The sequence below is a fragment of the Panulirus ornatus genome, chromosome 46, assembly GCF_036320965.1.
Source record: "Panulirus ornatus isolate Po-2019 chromosome 46, ASM3632096v1, whole genome shotgun sequence".
Lineage (NCBI taxonomy): Eukaryota > Metazoa > Arthropoda > Malacostraca > Decapoda > Palinuridae > Panulirus > Panulirus ornatus.
The window spans coordinates 70,869-76,868 of NC_092269.1; the positions used below are offsets into that span (position 1 = coordinate 70,869).

The 6,000-nt window shown below is 44.0% G+C and overlaps 1 protein-coding gene across 1 annotated transcript in view; it reads right to left on the reverse strand.

The window, feature by feature from the left end:
- The window catches only part of LOC139763027 (uncharacterized), a 29,846-nt gene extending 24,254 nt beyond the window's left edge, over nucleotides 1-5,592 (reverse strand). The window contains exon 1 of the mRNA XM_071688561.1: nucleotides 5,312-5,592. The gene's annotated coding sequence lies outside the window, so the exon portion shown is untranslated. The remainder of the gene's footprint in view (nucleotides 1-5,311) is intronic.
- Nucleotides 5,593-6,000: the final 408 nt, after the last annotated feature.

Below are 6,000 nucleotides of genomic sequence, written 5' to 3' on the forward strand. Positions count from 1 at the left end.
GTAATCATTCACTCTTCTGTTAATAACCATTCACTTCACCATTAGTAACCATTTATTTCAATGACCAGCAGTAATCATTCATTTCACCAGCAGTAACCATTCACTTCACCACTGACACCCATTTTCTTCAACAATAGTGAAAATTCACTTCACCATTAGTAACCATTTATTTCACCACTCGTAACCATCTACATCACCAATAGTAACCATTTACTTCACCAGTAGTAACCATTTACCTCTCCAGTAGTCAGCTTTCACTTCACCTGTAGTAACCTTCATTTCACAAGTGGTAACCATTTACTTCACGATCAGCGAAGACTTACATCATAAGCAGCCACTCCAGTATTACTATCCCCTTTATTTCATTGTTACTAGCCACTTACTTCTCCGGAAGTAACCACTCTGTAATTCTGAATATTGATTTACTTCACCATCTGCAACTCCTCACGCTATCGTAGCATACATTTACTTCACCACCAACAGCTAATCACTTTGCCGTAAGGAACTGTTCACTTCATCTTAAATAAGCTATTTTATCATTAATAACTCCTAACATCATCGTTAATATGACTCATTTCACCATTATAACCACTCATTTACTCATTAACTACTCATTTAACCTAAAGTAACCACTTGTACCATCAGATAACAACACTTCACTGTAAGTGAGCACTCACTTCCGCTTATCGTAAATATTTGTTCACTTTATAATAATAATCACCATACTACATTTTTTTCTGATTGACTTCCTTCTCCTATTTCCCACTTTCTCTCATTATCTCCAACTTCACTGTATTGTTTTAACCAATGCATTATCCCTTAGCCTCACTTTTGCAGCACCTCTCCTCACTTTCTTATTAGCTGATCTCACTACTTGATCACTTCAACTCACATCCTCACAACTTTTCACTTCTAATTCACTGCTTCACTATGTAACTTCACCTCATTACCTCATTGCTTCATTAGTATCATCACTTTAATTCCCATCTTCACCGCTGCAACTCATGGTCTTGCTATTATATCTGGATCTCATATCTTCATCGTACTCCTGACCACCCCGCCTCACATCACTACTTCCTCACTTCTTACTACCTCACCATTTCCTTTAGTCATTGCTTCACATAACTACTTTATCACTTTCCTTCGTCATTGCTTCACCTCAACACACTATCATTTCACCTTACTACGTCATCACTATCAAAACAACCACTTCATCACCACTACAGCACTTTAACACTGTATCCCACTGCCTCAGCCATTCATTCAGTTGAAGCATCATTCCGTCATCACTTCACTCAGTTGAAGTACCATTGCCTCGTCACTTCACTCAGTTGAAGCACCATTGCCTCATCACTTCACTCGGTTGAAGAACCAGTGCCTCATCACTTCACTCAGTTGAAGCATCATTGCCTCAACCCTTCACTCAGTTGAAGCACCTCTATCTCATCACTTCACCTCATTAACTAATAAACATCTCACTACTTCATCACTTCATTTCAGGAGCTTATCACTCTGCCATGGTATCTCATACTTTACCTTACTACCTCCGCATATCTACCTAAACACTCTATCTTACTGCTTAAGCTTCCATTACATCTCACTTTTTCCCCACATTACCCTCATTATGGCAAGCAGGTTCCTACCAATTAGGATTTTCATTAATCTGTACTTTACATCGTTTAGGTATATATAGAACAAAGTTCACTTGAAGTTCCCGGGATCTTTAAAGAGACCATCACAGTTGTCTGATCTAACACAACTGCCTGTGTCTTTGGAAAAATACAGCATACGTTTTTTCCTTGGAGACCCACTCACTATCCAAGTATTCTTGGTATTTATGAGTTAGGCTAGCTACACTTTTCATGCACTCGGCGTGGGGCCGTTGCTGTGGCCGTTCTCATTTTTACTGCCACGTTTCAGGCACTTTGCAAAATCTTTTGCTTTTCATTTATGAAACACTATTATTCTCGGACCAATATATGTTTGTCGTTAATTCCGCAACATAAAAAGTATACAACTAAATACCTGGGGAATATTGTTCAACGCTGAACTTTCAAGTTTGCTATAGATTTATTCAGAGGCATGTTAAATAAAAGGTTCAAATCGTGTGCTTCAATCTTTTTCTGGAACAGCACAAAAATGAGATCTTCCTCAAACAACTATCTAAAAAAAAAAAAGCTCATTTGGAAAATAACTACGTTTTTCAGTTTTATCTCAAATTTTGAACAACTTGGAATGTTTTATTTCACTTTTTCGTCAACCTAAAAAAAAATGTTTGAAGGAAAGTTTAGGATAACGAGTTCTGTGTCATACAACATAACGTAATTGTTCAGCACCACAAACACATTTCTTGTCACAAAACACAAGTAATTCAGCTGCCTCTCTCACTGCATAACACGGTGTGGGGTTGTTTAATAGCGGCAATAAGTATAATTTTTTCACACTAAATGTGAGAAGCAGCATAACCTAACATGGCTCTGTCACTTTCGCACTCGATCACTGAGTAATTTTTCTTTTTATAAAGAAGATTATTCAAACATAACAAAGGAGATGGCTGTCCAACAGAGAAGCATAAAGTTTCTCCTACAACATATGGAAAAACTATTTTTCTTTGTTTTTGATCGCGTTAAGGAGAGGAGAGAGAGAGTGAAGGGTAGGGTCAGGATAGAGACAAGGAGATAAAAGGAAGATGTCCACCACCAGTGCAAAAACCTGGGGATATATTTGAAAAGTGAAGATGGGGACGATCATGTGAGGATTGTGATGACCTGGCGAGGATGGGCATGATCAAGTGAGGATGGGGATGGTCATGTGAGGATGGGGATGGTCATGTAAGGATGGGGATGGTCATGAGAAGATGGGGATGGTCATGTGAAGATGGGGATGGTCATGTGAGGATGGGGATGGTCATGTGAGAATGGGGATGGTCATGTGAGAATGGGGATGGTCATGTGAGGATGGGGATGGTCATGTGAGAATGTGGATGGTCATGTGAGAATGGGGATGGTCATGTGAGGATGGGGATGGTCATGTGAGGATGGGGATGGTCATGTAAGGATGGGGATGGTCATGTGAAGATGGGGATGGTCATGTGGGGATGGGGATGGTCATGTGAGGATGGGGATGGTCATGTAAGGATGGGGATGGTCATGTGAAGATGGGGATGGTCATGTGAAGATGGGGATGGTCATGTGGGGATGGTCATGTGAGGATGGGGATGGTTATGTGAGGATGGGGATGGTCATGTGAAGATGGGGATGGTCATGTGAAGATGGGGATGGTCATGTAAGGATGGGGATGGTCATGTGAGAATGGGGATGGTCATGTGAGAATGGGGATGGTCATGTGAGGATGGGGATGGTCATGTGAAGATGGGGATGGTCATGTACGGATGGGGATGGTCATGTGAAGATGGGGATGGTCATGTGAGGATGGGGATGGTCATGTAAGGATGGGGATGGTCATGTGAAGATGGGGATGGTCATGTGGGGATGGTCATGTGAAGATGGGGATGGTCATGTGAGGATGGGGCTGGTCATGTGAAGATGGGGATGGTCATGTGAGGATGGGGATGGTCATGTAAGGATGGGGATGGTCATGTGAGGATGGGGATGGTCATGTGAAGCTGGGGATGGTCATGTGAGGATGGGGATGGTCATGTAAGGATGGGGATGGTCATGTAAGATGGGGATGGTCATGTGAGGATGGGGATGGTCATGTGAAGCTGGGGATGGTCATGTAAGGATGGAGATGGTCATGTAAGGATGGGGATGGCCATGTAAGTATGGGGATGATCATGTGAAGATGGGGATGGTCATGTGAAGATGGGGATGGTCATGTCGAAGGATGGGGATGGTCATGTGAGGATGGGATGGTCATGTAAGGATGGGGATGGTCATGTGAAGATGGGGATGGTCATGTGGGATGGTCAATCTGAGGATGGGGATGGTCATGTGAAGATGGGGATGGTCATGTGAAGATGGGGATGGTCATGTGAAGATGGGGATGGTCATGTGAAGATGGGGATGGTCATGTGAGGATGGGGATGATTATGTAAGGATGGGGATGGTCATGTGAGGATGGGGATGGTCATGTGAGAATGGGGATGGTCATGTGAGGATGGGGATGGTCATGTGAGGATGGGGATGGTCATGTGAGAATGGGGATGGTCATGTGAGGATAGGCTACTTAAGACTTGAGACAAGAAAGAGGAGAGTTAAAATATAACAGGTAATGAAAAAGAAAGCAAATAGTGAAAGGGAGAAGGATAAGATTGAAAGTAATATGAAGCTGTGAGGTAAAGTTCAGAACCAGAGAGCAACGTGCAAGTGTTTAAAAGAAGTAAAAGGGGCAGAAAGATAAACTAAAAAAGAAATGATAAAAAGTCAAAAACACAAACAAGAAAAGTAGAAGCAATTGGAGGATGAAAAATATCAGGGAATTTATAATGAGAAATTCAAAAGTAAGATGAATAGCGACAGTGTGAAAAGATCAAAGGACTAGTCTGATGATGAGGCAGAGTATAATGATAAACAAGAAAAGTTTGAAGATGGATGCAATTGATGGAAAAGGTAAGTGAGTGAGGGATAATAAAGAATCCACAAGAAGAGAAATAAGCAGATGAATAAATGGAATGCATTAAAGTAAATGGAGTAAGCAGATGAATAAATGGAATGCATTTAAGTAAAAGAACAATAAGAGAAGGGAATGGACGGGAGCTGCGTTCCTCCGCTCGTCTAACTCATTACTGCCACAGATTTGGTGCTTAGACGGCGCAGTAATGGGGCAGTCGCCGCTCCTCATAGCTTAGGTGGCCAAGCAATGGGGCAGTCGCCGGTCCTCACAGCGTACGTGGCCAGGTAGTGTGGTAGTAGTCACTCCTCACAGCGTAGTTGGGAAGTAGTGGGGTAGTCGCCGCTCCTCACGGCTTAGGTGAACAGATAGTGGGACAGTCTCCGCTCCTAACAACGTATCTTCTACATTGTTCCGTTTTGCAGTTGTGTACTCTACACTTAAAGTGAACTCCGGTGGCCCGGCAATGGGGCAGTCGCCGCTCCTTATAGTATAAGTGGCAAGGTAGTGGGGAAATCGCCGTTTCTCACCGCTTTTTATGCTGGCTTAATGTTTACATACGGTCGGTGGTGCGACACGCCACTACTGTAGTGCAGGATGGTCACCGCTTTCATAGTTTGTGGCTGAACTGAAAATTCAGATCTCGTAGCACCTCCTGTCACAGCTGAACTTCCACTTATATAAAGCACTGCAGCACTCGATTGGGGAACGGGGGGTTATACATGTGATTTGGACTTACACACTTTATCCGTCACCTTAAATGCCAGATATCTTTGTTACATTGCGAGAACAAGCAATGTAGTTCAATGTGACTGGTGCTAGAGCTCGGCCGAGTGAATAATCCAGGCGGGGTCGGCCCGGCCAGGTGCAAGGGCGGCGGCACACTACTGCAGTGGGGCAAGGTTCAGCCCACCCGCTCTCTCCCACGCTCGCGCTCTCACTAGCTGGCGTGAGAGCGCGACCAGCTATGGTCTGGCGCAGTTGGGACACACAGACACACACACACCTCTCCTCGGTAGGGCCAGGCAGGGGACTGGAGGGCCAGGGTAACTGCCGAGGCTTTTATCTTGCGGCTGAGACTCAGGGGAGGCGGCTGGGGGCGCCCGTGTGACAGAGCATCGATCATGTGGCCCACACCAGCCCGACTGGGTCTTCTGGCCGGGTAGCACACGAGGTGAGAGGTACTTCTGGGTATTCGCGCCCCGCTCATTAGTGCAGTGGGAACCTCTCTTGATAATGGCCGTTTTGTACCTAGTGTTTATAAGAGGAGGCCAGTAAGTTGAGGCTCTTAACTTAGTATTGCGCTCACTATGTTGTCATTTGAGGTCATCTTCATTTAGTCGTGTGGTGTAGCAGAAAATCTCAATAATGTGTGAACGTTCTCACATCACTTGCTTTGAGTAATGTTCCAATCCTATGGATCAGTTA